The 19,776-nt window shown below is 41.9% G+C and overlaps 1 pseudogene; it reads right to left on the bottom strand.

Annotated features, from left to right (window-relative positions):
• Nucleotides 1–6,618: 6,618 nt before the first annotated feature.
• LOC142598996 (butyrophilin subfamily 3 member A2-like) lies at nt 6,619–13,453 on the bottom strand (annotated as a pseudogene).
• Nucleotides 13,454–19,776: the final 6,323 nt, after the last annotated feature.

Below are 19,776 nucleotides of genomic sequence, written 5' to 3'. Positions count from 1 at the left end.
TGATAGAGCGGCTCTGGTGAGCACCTGGCCCCCAGCCAGGGTCAACCCACCACATATTCCTAGTAGCATTTTTAAAATTAATTTTGGTACTAATAAAGTTGCAGAAATGATACGCAGCTGCTGGTAGACGTAAATTTCACATCAAACACTACAAGTTCATAAACTGGCCAATGTTAAGGCAGTATTTGGCTAGCTACTGCTGGCAGAGATCACTTTGACACTACTTCCTACAGGTTCACAGTTGCACTACTCTCAACAGCACTTCTGATTTTTACAAAAAGGTCGCTCTTAAGGCAGTATTTGGTTTGAGGTTTCTGCAGGCTTCTGTACTCTACCTACCCTTCCGTTTGTCACTCATTTCTCCTCTTGATAGACTTGCTTTGTCGCCAACACAATGAGGCCCTCAATGAGGCTGCATTTGCTGTGGAACAGAGCAGTCAAAAAACCGCCAAACATCCATGTAAGGAAAGTTACGTAGATTTGTGCTTTGCAGTCAGTGCAAACTGTCAGAATAAACCAGGTAGAATAAACATGCTTTGGCAAGAGCAAATGGAAAAATTGAGCTGGATTCTCCTTTCCTGACACTACCAAAATAACTATCCATTCCAGTGCTTCCTCTTAATTAACACAGACAAAAGTAAAAGGCTAAGTGCTTGGTGTTGGCTGCAATCCTTTCAAGCCTTTATGGCTGTATCCGCGAGAGGGACCTGGAGTGCCATTTCAGAGCAACACAGCAGGTCCAATGGGGCAGCCTCCTGTCTCCACCCCCTCTCCTTTGCTCCACCACATGTGGTCAAGGACATTGCAGGCAGCTGGACCCAGCTCTGAACAGTTTCATCTCCACCCAATCAGCTTTCTAAACTAGCTTACAGCATGAATGCATGATGGTTAATGGTTGCTTGTGCTCGCTACCTACTCCTGGGGTTGGATTGGTCCACAGGGAGGGTTGGGCTGAAACCTGGTGTGAAGGAACCGTGTAATGTGACCATCCTCAGCTTCACATCATTATTGCTGCCAGCATTTACCAAGTGTCAGCATTTACCAGCATTTACCAAGTGCCAGCATTTACCAAGTCCAAACGGAACTGAAAACAGCATTATGAAGAATGATTTTACTCTCTTGGAACTTGGATATAGCAAGCATAATTCCCTGCAAACTTGTCACAAAGGTCTATTTGCCACTAAAATCACATGATCTCAGAGCAAAGTGGAAGGAACTGTAAATGCTTTCACTGATAACTGGGACTATTAACTGAAACAGGGATGTCAGGCAGATTCTGAAGCTCTTTTGGTTTTCTCCTGCTCCCTATAACCTTTTCCTCAGTGCATCTTGTATTGTACTGTCTCTAGACCAGGTGGATAATATGGGCCCACCATTTGTCTAATATTCCAATAAATGGTTTCAAGTAAGCAAGCTTTGGCTGCTTGCTCAACCTGGACACTTTCCACACTAGCCCATAGCCACAGCGAGCACGTGGTTCACAAGTGACTTTATGCAGGCACACTAACCAAAAGTCTAGGACAACTTTACAGCTTCACAGAGTTGTATATGCTAATGAATAAGCAGGCTAAAATATAATAAGGCAAGAGCTCCCCTACCTTACCAAATGCTTTGCTTCTCCTTTATCTTGCTGAGAGCGTGATGTTTCACCTCTCTGCCACAGTAAAAGAGAAAGCAAGTATGGAGCAGTTGCAGACCTTGCTGAAATCACTGAGTTGTGAGCAGGAAGGAAGGGAATGAGTATCACGGGAAAAACTCACCCAGGCTGCTGTTCCTCCACCTCAGGAAGGCAAGAGAGTCATGGAGGGATGGAAGGAAGAGAAAGGGCTGGCACTCACAGCCTAAGGGAGCGCTACAGTCATAGAATCATGGAATCATAGTATGGTTAGGGTTGGAAGGGACCTCAAAGATCATCTAGTTCCAATCCCCCTGCTGCAGGCAGGGACACCCTCCACTAGACCACGTTGCCCAAAGCCTCATCCAATCTGGCCTTAAACACTTCCAGGAATGGGGCATCCACAGGTTCTCTGGGCAACCTGTTCCAGTGCCTCACCACTCTCACAGTAAAGAATTTCTTCCTAACATCTAATCTAAATCGACCCTCCTTCAGCTTGAACCCATTCCCCCTTGTCCTGTCACTACACTCCCTGATAAACAGGCCCTCACCATCTTTCCTGTAGGCCCCTTCAGGTACTGGAAAGCCGCAATTAGATCTCCCCGGAGCCACCTTTTCTCCAGGCTGAACAACCCCAACTCTCTCAGCCTGTCCTCATAGCAGAGGTGCTCCAGCCCTCCAATCAGCTTCGTGGCCCTCCTCTGGACTCGCTCCAACAGCTCCATGTCTCTCCTGTACTGGGGCCCCCAGAGCTGGACGCAGTACTCCAGGTGGGGTCTCACCAGAGCGGAGTAGAGGGGCAGGATCACCTCCCTCGACCTGCTGGTCACACCTCTTTTGATGCAGCTCAGGACACGGTTGGCTTTCTGGGCTGCAAGCGCACACTGCCGGCTCACGTTGAGCTTCTCATCAATCAATACCCCCAAGTTCTTCTCCTCGGGGCTGCTTTCAATCCATTCCCACCCAGCCTATAGTCGTGCTTGGATTGCGCCGACCCACGTGCAGGACCTTGCACTTGGCCTTGTTGAACTTCATGCAGTTCACACGGGCCCACCTCTCCAGCCTCTCAAGGTCCCTCTGGATGGCATCCCTTCCCTCCAGCGTGTCGACCACACCACACAGCTTGGTGTCGTCAGCAAACTTGCTGAGGGTGCACTTGATCCCACCATCCATGTTGCTGACAAATATGTTGAACAGTGCCGGTCCCAGTACCAACCCCTGAGGAGCACCACTCGTCACCGTTCTCCACTTGGACATCATTGAGCTGTTGACCACAACTCTTTGAGTGTGACCATCCAGCCAATTCCTTATCCAGGAAACAGATCCTTGGAGCACAGCTGAAAAAAAGCTCTTTGCTCCCACAGTCATAATGGTTAATTTTTGAACCCATCTGGTTTTTAATTGGTCCTGAGGCCAGGTAGGTGCAAAGATGAAAGAACAGTCACTAAAGTGAAGATAGATAGTGGAGGGAAGGAGAGGGATTTTTTGCAGTGAAGTCATGTTTTGCTGACTGGAATTGGTTTTGGACAGCCATGCAGGTTTCTGGGAAGGAAAGAGGAGTGCTATAGCTCATTGTGCTGAACTCTTTCTCTTGCAGGATTATATCAGAGGGAAATAGAAGGAGTAGCAGCAACCTGCATTTTTCATCTCTTCTCCTTCACAACCATCATTAAGCCATGGTTCATTTAAAAAAAAAAAAAACAGAAAAAGTAAGCATTGCCATTTGAGGATTCGTTCAACATGTTATACAGCATCACTGCCCAGCCTTTGGGGAAGTGGGATGTACCTTTCTACCCGGTCTCAACCATTAGCAAGGAAAGGCTGGTTCCAATGTAAAAGGTCACTAGTAAAACAGTAGCTGAATTTGAACATGTGAAATCTGGAAAATTTATACGAAATTTTCTGGTGCTCAGTGAGCTGATTTTCTCACCGCTCAACTATGCATCAATTCACTTACTGAACACCATGTTTACTAAAGAAAGAAAACTTCCACAAAGTAAAGAAACAAGTTAAGATAAAATATTTAGCTCCTAGTTACTGCTTCTTCCTTCTGCAGTAACATGCAACTCGTTGAGTTAAACCTGGCTGGGGAGCAAGATTGGATTCAGGATACTGTCTCTCATATGGTATGAACATGCTTCCAGCTGTTCCTCAAAGCACTGTTCTCTCTTTGCTAGATTCTGCACACTACTGCAATCCATACCTGTTTTGCACAATATAATACTGCTCTCTTTCATGGCAATGTCTCTCAAATACTATTTTAAAATCGCTTATAAAACTTCAGTCCCCCATCTCAGCAAGTTTTATGCTTCCCCAGTTTTAACTTCATGGGACTGAGCCTCCCATTGCTCATGTTAGGGAGCAGCAAAGGCAGGCTGATCCCTAAAGGTATGTCAGCCAAGAGGTGAAGGTGATGGCAAAGCAGCCCTGTGGCTGTGTGCTTACCAACAAAGATCTCAGCCACAGTGGAGGACGTCCAGTGATGATAACCAGAGTCAGCCAACAACTATCACTAGGCAGTTCTGTAGGGATAAAGCAGGCGGAATGTCAAGCACCAGGGTCAGGGTCAGCATCTGGATCAGTGGGGTAGATGACCATGCATGGTCAGGGCTGTAACATAGGGACTGAGGAGAAGAGCCTGAGCTTGAGTAGTGCTCCAGGGAGAAGTGTGGGAGCCTTTGCTAAGGCTTCTCAAACAGCTGTCTCAAGCACCTTCAAGTCGATTCAGTCCATGGAGTCTACAGTCAAGGGATTGTAAATGGAGGTTTCTGAACATGGGCATCACAGTTTCTGGGCATGCTAGTGCCTATTCCATGCCTGCCAGCATCAGCATCTACTCTATCACTTCCAGGAGTAACATCCATCACAGCCCAAGCTGCCCCTCAGATTGGTCACATTGCACCTCTGCTCATTGTTTTTTTGTGAGCTTGAGCTAAAGGTTGCTCCAGTTCCAGAGAGATGAATTGAAATTTATGGTTTTCAGAAAGCTAACCAAGAATAACAGCAGAGGATAGGAAGTGGCACAGCTCAAGCCTGCCTGCAAATAAATCCTGTATGTACTATGATTAGTAAGCAGGAGTGCTGTGAACCTACACTGTGCTGCTGACATAATGCACACACACAGACACAAGAGCAGGCCACTTTCACATATTTTCTGGGTTATCCGTTGGCTTCCAGCTGAGAATTGATTCCCAACCTGCAAATACTCTCTCTGTTGGCCAAGTTCACTTACTCCCCAAAGGCTATGAGGGCATTTTTAAGAGTGCTGCCCCAAAGTTAGTCACTGGTCCTTGTCACTCTTCTCCTGTGCTCACTTCTGTTTTGGGAAATTATCTGTGTTCTCAGTGCAGCTTGAGTGTCCATGGGAAGCAAACAAGATACTTATTCACATTGAGTACTTTTGCAAAAGGACATTCCCTGTGCCATCCTTTCAAAGGCAGCTGCTTTTCATAGCTCCTGATGGACCAGCTTGACCTTAAAGGTGCTATAGGAACTTCATATGGACTTGGCCAAGTGCAGAAAGCTGTTTCCATTTATTTCAGGGATGTGGTTGTATTGGGTGTAGGTTTTGGTAGTGGGTGGTGGGGGCTGCAAGCAAGGATGGCCTCTATGGGAAGAGGTCCAGGGCTGCCCTGTGGCAGACACCATTCCAGCCAGCTGCACAATGGACCCACTGCACACCAAAGCTGAGCCAGTCAGAGGAGTTTGTGACATCTTGGTGAAAATGTATTTGTGAAAGGGCAGAAAATGCCAGAAAGAGGAGGGAACAAAAAGCTGAGAAACAACAGGTCAGAGGAGGAGGGGGTGCTCCATGAGCAGGCACCCCCCTGAAGGGATTGTAGTCAGTGCATAAGCCCACACTGGAGCAGGTACACCTCTGAAGGGAGTGCAGCCCATGGAGGACCCACACTGGAGCATGCGACAAAAGTGAGAAGGAAGAAATGGCAAAGAGAAACCACTATGTCATGACCCAACCCCTTGCACTGCTTGTTGCCTCACTGGAGAGACTGAGTGTAATCTTTGGTGATAGAAAGGTGGGGGGAGAGGTTTTCTGCCCATTGGCAGTAAACGATGTTAAATTCCTCAGTCAAATCCCTTTTGCCCATGCCAGCAACTGGTAAGTAATTTCTCAGTCTTTATTTTGACCTGGAGTTTTCTTCCTCCAGTTCCTCCTGTTTCCTCCTCCTGTCCTGATGGAGGAGGAGGGAGTGAGCATCTCTGCTGGTGCTTGGCTGGTAGCCAGGGCCAACCCAGGACAGTGATGCAGAGAAATGAGATATGCTCAGTACTCTGCCAAATTTTAGAACTTTCTTGGAAAACACAACCTCTCTTTTAACTCCTTTTCCTACCATAAATTTCCCAATAATCTTACAGTTTACAAGAAAAGTTTTCAAAACGACACTCTTTTCCTTCAAAATACTTTTATTTCATTTCTTCATACAAGAGTGGTAGAATTTGGCTTCAATCTAACATAAATACAGAACATGGAGTACAGGTCATGTTACCTAGAGAAGAAGGAAAGACAGGCTATATAACATCACTAAAATGTAATTCTGTCTTCAAGCAACCAAAACCATTTGCTGTACTGATAAGACTTTTATGACCTGAAGTGGGAACTCAGACTCCTGCTTAGGGTTTTCTGACTCTGATACCAATCTTCTTTCAACTAGCTGGTTTGTTTTTCCTTTCTCAGTTTTATGGTTTTTTTCCCCTCTTTCAGCCTCAGGCTTCTTCTTATTTAATTTTACAATACTGATGTCTGAGATTTAACTTTTCCCTTCTTCTTTCCATTGAACTGTATTTCCCTAATCCATTAGATCTCACAGTCCTATTTAACGAAGCTTTAATGGGACAGGGATTAAGATTAATATTCTTTTGCTTCATAGTACCTTTTTTTTCTATTTTGCGATTTCTGTTTTTCTATTTTGCAATTCTCTCTCATTACTTCTCCCTTTTTTTCAGGTTTTCCTGTTTTGTTCCCCAGTCCTGCTCTATTTTATAATTACTGATGTCCTAAGCCATTCTAGTCTCTCCTCCTCTCAACCCTGACCTCTTGGCAGAGAACTTTGATTCAAAATTTCCTTTTACAGTGTCTCCAAAGGCATAGGGATTAAGACTGTGTGGATAAGAGGTGTGAGTGTCCCTTCCCTTTTGGATAGAAAAGGGTAAAACTTTTCTGCAGATTCCTTTCCAAGCCTTAGGGGCATTCTCACCATGATGTCCATCCGCTTTGCTTCATAAAAGTTCACTTGCCATTCCTCCAAGTCGAGAAGCACACCAATCACTGAATTACTCATCTGCTGCTTCCCAATCCTGCGGTCTCCTTCACTAGAGAAAATCTCTCCCTGGGACCTGTGCAGAGCCCAGTAGTCCTCCCCAGGAAGGGTCCCGTCCTCCTCCTGTCTCCTTTTCTCCCTCACCACCCCCACCACCCAGTCCGGCTGCTGGCCCACCTCCACCTCCCAGTAGTGTTTCCCAGCTGCAAACCCTTCCTTCCCCACCAGGACAGGGACCGTGGAGGGAGCGTTCGGGCCAGCAGGTTCAGACGCGTTGCTCTCCACGTTTGGAGATGCCCCTGGCACCTGGAGCTCCAGCACTCGGCAGTCAGCATTCACAGTAATAGGAACTGGAGGGGAAAGCAAGAATCATCCAATGAGTTGAGTCACTCAGCGGCCTCTCTCCACATGCAGCTACGGGTTGAAACGTTCAAGGGTCTGAGCGGTCCTGGTGCAATTCAGCAAAGAATTGAAACATTCCCCACAGCAGGGCATGCAATCCCTGATGAACCGAGGGGCACCTTGGACCTGTCACAGCCGTGTCCTCTCTGGAGGTGCAAGGACACACGATTTACAATAAATCTCTCTCTCTCTCTCTCTCTTCCATAAGGCCATCCATCCTGTCTAGAATTGTGTCCACATCCCACCCCAGACTTTGACACCTTTCAGCAATGCCTTTTCTCAGTCTTCCCAACAGCCACATCCCAGCCTCATTTCCTGTTAACGCAGCCAGGCATATTCGTGTGACTCCAGCTCGGTCAGTGTATCTCTAACATCATGGCATTGTCGTTTCAGGGTGACTGGCATTGTCGTTTCAGGGTAATGTCATTTCAAGGCACTGTTGTTTCAGCAAGCCATGTGACAAATCTCTTGAAGGAGAAAATCAAACCTCACTGTGAGGAGATATTTACATTGGCTTCACCCTCATGGATGGCATAGTCAGGCTCATCTGAACACTTGCTTTATTTCTATGAGGTTTATAAAAATGTAAGATTTACACAAAATGTTTTCTTGCTAAAGTGACGTTTGTTTTCAGACATTGCTGTAAAAGAATAATAAGTGAAACGAAAACTCAAGGAGATAACAAGAGGTGAGATCTTAAGGAAATAATTATATCACTGTGCAAATACTGAAATACTTTTTTCTTTTAAAATTTGCCATGTGAAAACTTGTCAACTTAAATTCTTCAAAGCATATGTTGCTGATAAAAGACAGATGTAAATTAACACAACTATGCTGCACTGTTTCTATGCTCTAGAGTTATGGCACTCTTTTTTTTTTTCTTACCCTTCTCTTAGTTGTACAATCCAGTGCCCTGGGCAGGAGAGCTCATGGCGTCTGAGCAGAATCTAGATATCCATGTATATAAACAGCTGAATTTCAACCCAAATGAACATAGTCAAAATAGTTTGGTATGCAGGCTTAGGTGACGAAATGCAGGTGTCTATTTTTCAGTTCTCTAGGTGCAATTAGCAATATTGCTGATCAATTATGATTGCACTGATAGTAGCCTCCTTATTGTGGCATAAGTTTTCAATGTTATTTGTCTATTGTCAAGGCACAAAGTGTCTAATGTTATTTCAGATGTGCTAAGGTCTCCTGCTTGGCATTCAGAAGGCCTGCTCATCCAAAAGGAGCATAAACCTGACGTAGAGTAATGACATTTTCAGAGCAATTACAGAATTGATAAGGTTGTACTTCAAGATATTAGTGCAATCATACTAGATCATGGTGTATCAATCTGTTCACCATATTGCAAGCATCAGAGGATTACCCTGATTTACTCTACTTCAGGCTATATATGGAGGGGGTCCATACTTTTTAATTTTAAAAGACAATGTGACCAATTGTCATGGAAACCTTTATGCCAATGAGGACTGCTACTTTTTGAGATTTGTGTCCAAGAAATCAAAATGCCCTAGAACAGTGTCTTTGATTTTGTTTTCAAGATATCCTCACAGTTTTCAAGGAGCATTTACCTGCTACCATAGTCTTCCTTGATTTTACTGGAAGGAGAAAAAAAAAAAAAAGCACACAATATTTATTATTCAGTATCTCAAAACAATAAAAAAATAAATTGTACTAGTCAAAGGATCTGGAATGCTCATTGAAAGTTGAATCCATCAATTCTGTAGAAAAACTCATTTTAACATAGGGTTATTTCAATACTAGAAGACCTTAGAAATACCCAAAGGAAAAAGAGCGACTGGAACAGCCACCACTTACTGAAGAACCCCCTCTATAACCTCACATCTGGAGACATGCTAGAATCAAGGAACACTTCCTCATGCAAGTAGGTAGGCAGATAAAAAAAGTTTGTATTGGATTAATCAACTGATGTTGACATTTCAGTATATTTATTATTATTATTATTATTATTATCATCTTGAGGAACATTTGCGTGAGCTCTGGAGTAATAAAGCCATTGACTGTATTGTGTTTGAGTCTATACAGCAGGAGAGCACCCCAATTTGTCTGTGCTGAAAACGAGATCTGCCTGTGAGTGAAGGAAACAAAACTCCCTGCTTAAGCAGCAGTGGCAGTACTCGGAGCTGAGAAGTGCCAAAATACCTCCACTTCACCTTGGTGCTCTGAAGAACTGAAGTACTTAAATATTGAATATGCCTTCACTATTATCACACCTATAAAACTGCTTCTGAGACTTCTGCTGGTTCAGAAGCATAAACATTTCTCCCAAAACATGTTTATATTTAGCTTCTTCACTACTCACCTGCTTTATAGGATCATGTAAAACTACCTGGAAAAGTAAAAAAACTTTTTATTTTTTTTTTTATTTTTTAAAACAAGGTGTCTATTGAGATTATTGAAGTGTAATTTCAAACTTTCTCATTTTAAAATGAGAAATTTTTCAAAAATCCACTATTCTAACAGCTAAAATCATATTCCATGCCTGTAAATATTTGTGATCATACAAAATGGCATCTCATAGTAGTGACCTTCCTGTAAAAGATTCTCTGTGCATTCACACATATGCAGCCCCCATCCATAATTTGGCTTTAACTATACATCTGTTAGTTTTTTCTCTCTCCATCTCATTCCCATTTCTTTCTGAGTCTGATGTTAAAAAGTTATTTAGGTTTTCACTGTGTTTTGCATTGTAGATTAAAACATCCATGTCAACTGTTGTAAGTGAAAACACTTACTGTTTAGTTTGTAACCTATAGCTGCAATAACAGCTGTATTAAGAAATCAAATTACAAGGAAGGCTGTCATCCAAGGTGAAGTGGAAGGAAAGAAGATATCTGTAAAATATAAATGATGTTACTTTCACTGATCTTTTTTGAAACAGCTATGACAGACTCCAGTGGCCAAAACATATGCATCTACTGCAATTTTATTTTCTGTAATGTATCCTTGACAGTCTCTTCCTGCCATCCCTAAAAGTTGCACGTCTACCCTGAAACCTGAAACATCCATGGTCTCTGCTGCCAGCAGTTCCAGGCCATCAAAGATAGTATTAGATGCCTATGTGCAGGCAGTCAAACTGTACTCCTACACCACAACACTCATTCAGACTCAGACTGCTGTGATGGGTAGAGGCATGTTTGGAGAAGCTGCGTCTTAATGAGGGAGATGTGCTGAGCAGTCCATCTCTGAGGCCAGTATTTGCACTGCTGAACTGCAAGATGAAGTTTTCAGCAAATCATAACTGTCTTCAGTAGCATTTCAGATGGAAAAAAAGGATCCCCCTTTTCCCCTTTTGAAACAAAATTGCCTAAGACTAGCAGTCCATCTAGAGGGAGGCACGTGCTGAAGCTGAGAGTAATCACGGTGATATTAGGGAGAGAAAAAGGGACGGGAGCAGACATTCAGCATTTCCTATTGGCATACTCCAGCTGTCTCAGGTCATTGTGCTGGGTACCCTGGCAGCAATGTACAAGGCCTTTGTTCTCCCCATTGGCACTTCTATATCTTTCCATCTCCAAACTGGCACAATGCTCTCAGGTGGCAGCTAATTGGAGTTCTGCATTAGTATTTATAGCTAAGATGTATCTTGAATAAGGCATAAAGATGGACCTCTTATCAGGTTATCCATCTAAACACTAGTTGTTGGTGCTTGGGTTGGGTGTCCAGGATCACTCCAGGGTCAATGGAAAGACAACGGACAGCAGCCTACTACCAACTGGTCCTGACAGCAATTGATCCTGGAGGTCACTCACCTGGAATCAGGACTCAGGATTCACACATTGCATTGAGTAGGTTATTGACTACTCTGCAGGAGACTTCCTTGTCAGATCCTGGTTCGAGATTCATGAACTTAAAACATCAAAAATGCCTGAAGAAGTCTTTGTGCTTTGGGTGGTCACTTCCTCCTTCCATGTCTCTCCTTTGCTGTTCAGCGAAACTACTTTGGGCTTTGGAAATCATCCCTGTGACTTACAGGTGAGGCTGATGCCCTGACCCGCATGACCATCCAGGAAAACTGAAGACTCATTGCCATTAGCTATAGAACAGTAAACAAACAAGGTCAAAGAGAAGTCAAGATATTCTCTCCCCAAACAGTGCATGGTGGGAAGGTTTTCCCCAGATTTATCCATAAACACAGTGTGTAAATTAATCGGATTTGAAATTTTAGTTGTCATTAAATGACTGGTAGATAGCTCTTCCTGTGTTACATTAAAATGGGACATTTGTACATAACTTCCCTTTTGCAATCCTGATAGAGACAGATCTTTGGACTGATTTTTGTAATCTCTGCCAACAACTGGAATTAAAATAAAGTAGCATTGCACTAATTGGAAATTTGTTTGTAAAAATGAATGAAAATTGTAATACTGGACAGAAACTGAGATGATGTGTAGGTCAAGAGCATGAAAAATGTGTTGCAGTACCAAATGCAGTTTCAGTCAGGCTTTGGTTGCTTCACCTCTGCAAAAAAAGGCTTGTTTTACAGTAGGATTCATCTCTCTCCTAACTTTAAATGTTTTAAAGCTAAGGTGTTGCCTGCACTCCCTCTGTAAGACATGGCAAAAAGACATCTATGACTATTCAGAGTCTGCTAGCAATAGAGGTGGCCTAAGCTATTATCCTGGTTTTGGCTGAGATAGAGTTAATTTTCTTCCTAGCAGCTGGTTAGTGCTATGTTTTGGATTTAGGATGAGAATAATGTTGATAACACACTAATGTTTTTAGTTGTTGCCAAGCAGTCAAGGACTTTTCAGCTTCTCATACTGTCTTGCCAACAAGAAGGTGAGGGGTGCCCAAGAAGCTGGGAGGGGACACAGCCAGGACAGCTGACCCAAGCTGGCCAAAGAGATATTCCATACCATATGATGTCATGCTCCATATATAATGGGGGTTTGCCAGGAGGCGAGCATCAGCTTTGGGTGGTGAGAAATTGTGCTGTTCATTACTTGTTTTGTATATTCTATCATTATTAGTAGTATTATTATTACCTTCCTTTTCTGTCCTATTAAACTGTCTTTATCTCAACCCACAAGTCTTACTTTTTTTTCCTTTTCAATTCTCTCCCCCATCTCACTGGTAGCAGAGGAGTGAGCAAATGACTATGTGGTGGTTTTAGTTGCCGGCTGGGTTAAACTACAACAGCTATAGCAGAGGCTATAGCTGTTATGTATATGGCTAAGAGCAAGTGAGATGACTCCAACCCATTGGTACCCCATTGAACTTTCTGATGTTATACAACTGAAATGAGGAAGAAGTAGTAAATGCCTGGCATTCCACTCACCTGGCACATCCAGTTCAACCACCACTTCATCATACCAAGTCTCAAAAAAGACACTGCAGATGTATTTCCCCTTGTCTGAGAGCATGCAACTTTTCAGGTAAAGAGACATGTTTCCCTTAGTAAATTCAAACTGAAAAAAATTTGTCCTGCCCTGCTATATCTTATCCTCATGAAGTGGATTGTATGTGTTTTTTCCATCGTAAGTGGTCACATCAATTGTTTTGGAGTTTCCAGTAAATATCCACTGAATGGAAAGTCTCTCGGGGATTATTGTAACTGTCAGCTGACAGGGCAGGATGACTCCTTTTCCAATGGCAGCGTTGTCAGGAAGAATAATTTTATAGTGGCCTGCAAGAAGATATAGATGTAAATCTTACCTGTCATAGAATCATAGAATAGTTTGGGTTGGAAGGGACCTTTAAAGGTCATCTAGTCCAACCCCCCTGTAATGAGCAGGGACATCTTTGACTGGTGAAAGCCCCATTCAACCTGACCTTGAATATTTTCAGGGATGGGCGTCTCTAGGCAATGTGTGCCATTGTTTCGCCACCCTCAGCATAAAAAAATGTCTTCCTTATATCGAGTCTAAATCTGCCCTCTTTCAGTTTAAAACTTGTCCTATTGCAACAGGCCCTACCAAAATGTCTGTCCCCATCCTTCTTATAAGCTCCCTTTAAGTACTGAGAGGGTGCAATAAAGTCTTCCCAGAGCCTTCTCTTCTCTTGGAAATGAGATTTCTTTTTAAATAAAATTGTAATTAGAACAGAACCTGTATTTACCAGTGACCGAATGAATTATCTGTAGGAAAATAATAATGTGAAGAGTTGTTGCCTGCTGAAATCTGGAATCCATCAGCTTGCAGTTTTGTAAGACATCAGTAAGCAAAACTTCTGAGGCAAATCCTACCAGATTCCTGTAATCTTTTCAAGTACAGAACAGAAAATGAGAAAAGAGAATCAAACTAGAGCCATATGTTTCTCTATATATCACTGTATATGGAGTGACACAAGGACAAATCCTCAGAGGTGTTTAGGTACCTTCAAGCAATATTAGGAAAATGACATAATAAGCTGTTTTTAAGAGAAGCCAGTCAAATCTTGCTACTGGGACCAGCACTGTTTAACATCTTTGTCAGCAACATGGACAGTAGGATCGAGGGCACCCTCAGCAAGTTTGCCGACAACACCAAGCTGTGTGGTGTGGTCGACATACTGGAGGGAAGGGACCTTGACAGGCTTGAGAGGTGGGCCCGTGCGAACCGCATGAAGGCCAAGTGCAAGGTCCTGCACGTGGGTCGGTGCAATCCCAAGCACAACCACAGGCTGGGCAGAGAATGGATTAAGAGTAGCCTTGAGGAGAAGGACTTGGGAGTGTTGATTGACAAAAAGCTCAACATGAGCTGGAAATGCGCATTTGCAGCCCAGAAAGGCAACCTTGTCCTGGGCTGCATCAAAAGAGGCGTGACCAGCAGGTCAAGGGAGGTGATTCTGCCCCTCTACTCCACTCTAGTGAGACCCCACCTGGTGTACCATCCAGCTCTGGGGTCTGCAGTACAAGAAGGACATGGAGCTGTTGGAGCGAGTCCAGAGGAGGCCACGAAGTTGATCAGAGGGTTGGAGCACCTCTCCTGTGAGGACAGGCTGAGAGAGTTGGGATTGTTCAGCCTGGAGAAAAGAAGGCTCTGGGGAGACCTAACTGTGGCTTACCAGTACCTGAAGGGGGCCTACAGGAAAGATGGTGAGGGAGTGTAGTGACAGGACAAGGGGTAATGGGTTTAAACTGAAGGAGGGTCGATTTAGATTAGATGTTAGAAAGAAATTCTTTACTGTGAGAGTGGTGAGGCACTGGAACAGGTTGCCCAGAGAGGTTGTGGGTTCCTGGAAGTGTTTAAGGCCAGGCTGGATGAGGCTTTGGGCAATGTGGTGTAGTGGAGGGTGTTCCTGCCCATGGCAGGGGGGTTGGAACTAGATGATTTTTGAGGTCCCTTCCAACCCAAACCATTCTATGATTCTGTGATTCTATGAATTAAGTTGTGATTCTAAGAGTTACGCTTGGCCACCAGAGAAAAGAGAGGTATTTTTAAGAGACTTAGAAGGACACTATATTGCATCTTAAGGTCACTTCACAGGCCTGGTCCACAAGCATCCATAAGACACTCAATGTCCAGGAAACTTCTGGCCAGGATAGCAATATTTTTCTAGATGACATGAGGTTAAATCTAAACCAAATAGGATGTGTCTAACTTCAGGCGGGTAAGACTGTGAGGCAGACAGAAGTCTTTAAAAAGTGCATTCATTTCCAAGTCCTGCTAGATGGCATCTACTGTGCACTGAAACTCCATATGTTGTTTCTCTTACGCTTGCTGGATCAAAACTTCCATTGTCATTGTTAGTTGGAAGAAGAATCTAGGGTTTCTAGAAAGCATTGTCAAAAATGACAGAAGACAAAAAATAAATTTCTACATCATTCCTGTTTTGATTAAAATGCTTACACACTTCTAACATTAGTAGATGCATATACAATTTGAAACCATGGATTCAGCTTGGGAAATTCCTAAGTAACAACCATTGGCTGTCAAATGATTCCTGGCCCATACAGTCAGTAAAAGCAGCAATGGGTGAAATTCACCTCCTATATCTTAGTTAAGTTAGTATGTTTCGATACTTGGAGAGAAATATGTAAGATGAAGCAACCTATTGATTGTTATAAAGAAAGTCAGAGAGGATATATTGGCATGCAGATTCTTGGGGTACAAATTTAGGTGCACAGAATCTCACCCAATGTTTCAATAGGGTTTTTAATATAAAATGTAAAAGTACTTTCCTCCACCCGAAGCTTTTCATGTGAACTCTGAAAAAGAATTAGACCAACCTAGACTACTTGTATAACTAAACTCAACATGGGAAGGGACTGGTTTCCTTAGAGCCCAGAAGCATTTCTACTCATATGCAAGATCTGCAGAATATGCTTCATGCTCACTTCCTTGTGCGCCTTTGCTTTCCTAACAAAGGAGAAACATGAAGCCGTAAAGAGCTGAAAAGAAAGCTAGGGATTGCAACTGCAGAATGCAAAGCTAGTTGTCGTAATTTGCACTCATTCATTGCTATTTCTGTTCAATGATTAACTATTCACCCGAATGCAAAGTTAGCTTTTCCAAGATCTAGAGAGAAAAAAGGAAGAATAAAAAGGATTAAAAACTGCAGGAAAGCTACAGAGCCTTGTCTGTCTTGCTTTTGATTTATTTCTGGTTTACACTCCTCTAAATAAAGCTCCGACACAGGCCAAAAATTATTTTTAAAAAATGGAAGACAAAATAAATGCCACAGATTTGCACCTTTCACCAGCTGGAAAATTTAGCAAAGATTTTATTGTGTGCACATACATGAATGTAAAAATCTTTATCCTTTATATTGATTATCTGCAGAATAAATCTATACCTGAGTCATACTTCATTAATTAAGATTAGATGCATCTTGGTATATATAAGTAATTTCGGTATATACCTACCAGACAAACACATAACAAGTCTGTATTTCTGATACAAAAAACCTAAATAAATTCGCTTTCATGAGTGGAAATTTGTTTCGGAATCATCACGTTGCAGTGCTCAAACTAACCCCATTCATCATAACAGTTTCAGCAAACTCTTTTTGAGCAACATAGCAAATAACAATTAGCATTTCAGTGACTAATCTCTTTAAGACAGATTGATAGCAGGTAGCATCTTGATTTAAAATCAATATCATCAATCAATCAGATTTAAGCATTATCCACTCTTAAGCAAGTGGGCTGTTTTATTCATTACATTAAGGCAGTAAATAAAAAGAAACTTAAATCATCTTTAACAAGTTCATTAAAATGGCACCAACAAATGACAGTAAAGTATTCCCACTGATCCAGGCATTAAAGAAGCCTTTTCAATTTCATATTGGAATCATTTCCTGGGGGCTGTAAATAGCAAACTGCCAGCTCAATGTTAATGCAACCCCCTTCAAAAACCTAATCATGCACAATTTTTTTTCAGCCAGACTTTAATTCCTTACCTGAATAGCAAGATCCAAAGTATCCATTTTAAATTCAGCATGGATTATGGAAGTTAGGAACCTTTGGCTTGTATTACCTCAACATACATAATTTATTTTTCCATATCTATAGAGGAGATAGACTTCACTAATTTCCTCACTAAAGCTTACAAGTATTAAACCCTGAACTTTCACCACAAGTGATTTTTTGCCCTTGGGTGCAATATTCCAGCAAATACCTGCAGATACCAACAACCTATAGGAGATATCCAGAGGCTTGATTTGCCTACACACCTAGATCCAAAGTACAGGAAGAGGATTATGTTCCAAATCCTTTTGTACCTGTGCAGTGCAACTCATTTTCTAGTATAGCTTCCCAACAATTAAATAAAACTGAGTAAATAGTATGAATGGGAGGCAGAGAAACCAAAATGGGATGCTGCATGAGCCCATTACCCACTAGGGTGATTTGAAGTTAGAAGTGTGAATATACAAGACAGAGACCAGCTAGGAAACAATAGCAATTCAGAAATTGCATAATATAGAACTTTAAAGTGCAAGACCTTATGATTCAATTACATCAGCTTTATTTATGTATTACAGAGAGAGAGGAATTTAAGATCTGAAGTGAGCAGGAAAGTAACTTGATTTACAAGACTCAGACCCTTCACAAAGGAAAAGACTAATGAACATCTAAATGGGGCTCAATTCCCCTTCACTTAAAGGTGGATGGATTCTGCATACAAAAGTGTTGCAGGTGTGGGGCTACACCTAGATTTAAAACTCTGGGGTTTGTTTATGTTTTTTATGTTGTAGAGCTGCCTGTCCCTCCTTTGTAGAGGGAGAATAAACGTCCAGCTGAGACTGGACACCTCATCTTCAAACAGACATGGTCACAGCAGCTTAATTGCATCCGGGGAATCCAGAACTGTGATTCCTTTAATCAAATATGATGGTTTGTCATATCATGAGATGAATCATAATTCAAACTCCACTGTCTTTCACAATCACAGGAATAGAAGTGTTTGTTTCACATGAAGATTATCTCTGAAAATGCAGGCACCTCTCTCCACAGACATGGCATTGAGGACCATCCTGATAAATTAATGGAAAGCTAAATCTTGACACATGGAGGTGGGCTCTCGTTATCAAACTTTTGACCAAAACCTGCAGTTTTCTGATTATTTGTATTTTTTCCTTCACACTCTACATCCTTGAAAATCTGCCAAAAATATTTTTAAAGTTACATGTACACCGTTGCTATGCAATAGAGAGATGGGAACTTAGAAAGAGGTCAAGCTTTCATTGGATGTAGTGTAAAAAACTCCAAACCTGTAAATAGTAACTTTTTTTCCTAAAGAGTAACTCCTCTGCTGTGGAAATGAAAGTATTGTCTTACTGTCTTTTTCACTGAAGAGCTTGGCTATTTGCTAATTTTGCCTCCAGGTGCTATTGCAGTTCTCTTACAAAACCAGACAGCTCATATTATCAGAAGCACTGCTAGATTAGGCTCATATTAGATGATACCAAAATAGCACTTTGTTATCTATGCCGGATAGCTTCTGAAGAGTGACATGAAAATCTTCTCAGGTTACTTGTTAGTTAGGCAGAAAAGACCTGCCGTCAATACTTCTCCCTGCTAAGTCCAAACCTGAGTTTGCTTTGGAGATGTTTCATTTTGTTTGCAAATTTTTAGACTTGTATTCTAATAATTTGTAATGACAATAGAGAGTGCAGAAGAAGTATTACAGTTAGAAATAAACTGGTTAATTTTCTCAAAATCTATGACTTATTATATTGAAGCATTTACATTATTGCAGCTTCAGTTTGTTCTCTGCTATTCAGCTAAACAAATTCTAGCAGAGAGCCCAGACATTCCCAATTTATGTCTTTCTGAAGCATGTCTTTTTAAATTTTCTTTTCCTGATCAACAAACAAAGTGACCAAAAGCTTTCTGTTCAACAGGTTTCCTTTCATTTATTGCATTTCTCATAATGGAAGTAATGCATATCAGGAGAATTTTTCAGACCTAAAATATACCTGCCTTAATTTCATCAAAGATGAATCAAATTCAGCAGAACCAAGAAGTTGTGCCTAAAAGGTGTTCGGACTTTGGTCTGGGTCATTAAAAATCTTCCAGGTAGAATATGACATGCCTGGGCACTGGTGGCACCATCCAAACCCGGATGATATGGGGAGTCCGCTTGAGAAATTCAGCCCTAACTACTATGGTGCTCTCAGACAACCCCTCCTCCACCTGCACCCCTAAAGAAGTTCATTCATGCTTTCTATGTGCTTGTTTTCTAGATGGGGTCATCACTGATGAGATTGCAAGATGGACCTGTGGAATTTACCTCATCAATGATGACTCCATCTAGGAAATGTCAAGATTCACATAAGAAAGCATCACATTTTGCATTCTTGATGTCATTGTAGGCTCCATGATTCAGAAGGTTCATTTCCAAGGGATCTTCTCCGTGCTCTCTTCAGTTTTGTCTCTGGAAAGACCATATTGCAAAAGTGTTTCATGCTCTTCCAAAAGTGTCCTTTGCTATGTGATTGTAGGATTCAACACAAATGCACCAGTACCAGATGTCCTGGTGTAAAGAGAAAAGAAAAACAAAAAATAGTTATCTTGGAGGGTGTTTGAGAGTAGGTCCAACTAAGCACTGTGCAAAACCCAACCTTCAGTGATGGGGAGACTCTTTGTCTTTGTATTGAATGCACCAGTGGAGGTTCTTGGGAGATTATTTTATTTTATTTTGTTTTATTATTTTATTTTATTTTATTTTATTTTATTTTATTTTATTTTATTTTCCCAGACAGCACTTCTGCTAGCTCAAGAACTCCATCTATGCAGTTACTGCAGGAAAATAGATTATGACTGTCGCCCTACCACATAGATTGATTCCCTTGGAACAGCACAAATACTTGACTTTCCCTAGACAAATACACAACTGTTTTCACAGACCTTACAGAAACTTCATAGCTCTGAGAAACTCCACTTCTCAATCACATTTGGATAAAATTGATCAAATGAGCCTCAAAAGTTAGAAGTATGAAAGGGATGGGTATGGTTTGCCTTTGTAGTCTTTGCTTCCACAGTCATGCCTTTATTTCAAGAAATAAATAAAAATAATCTAGCTAAACATA

The sequence above is a fragment of the Balearica regulorum genome, chromosome 33, assembly GCF_011004875.1.
Source record: "Balearica regulorum gibbericeps isolate bBalReg1 chromosome 33, bBalReg1.pri, whole genome shotgun sequence".
NCBI lineage: Eukaryota > Metazoa > Chordata > Aves > Gruiformes > Gruidae > Balearica > Balearica regulorum.
Note: the sequence above shows the minus strand (reverse complement) of the source record. Positions and strands in the feature narration are given on the sequence as shown.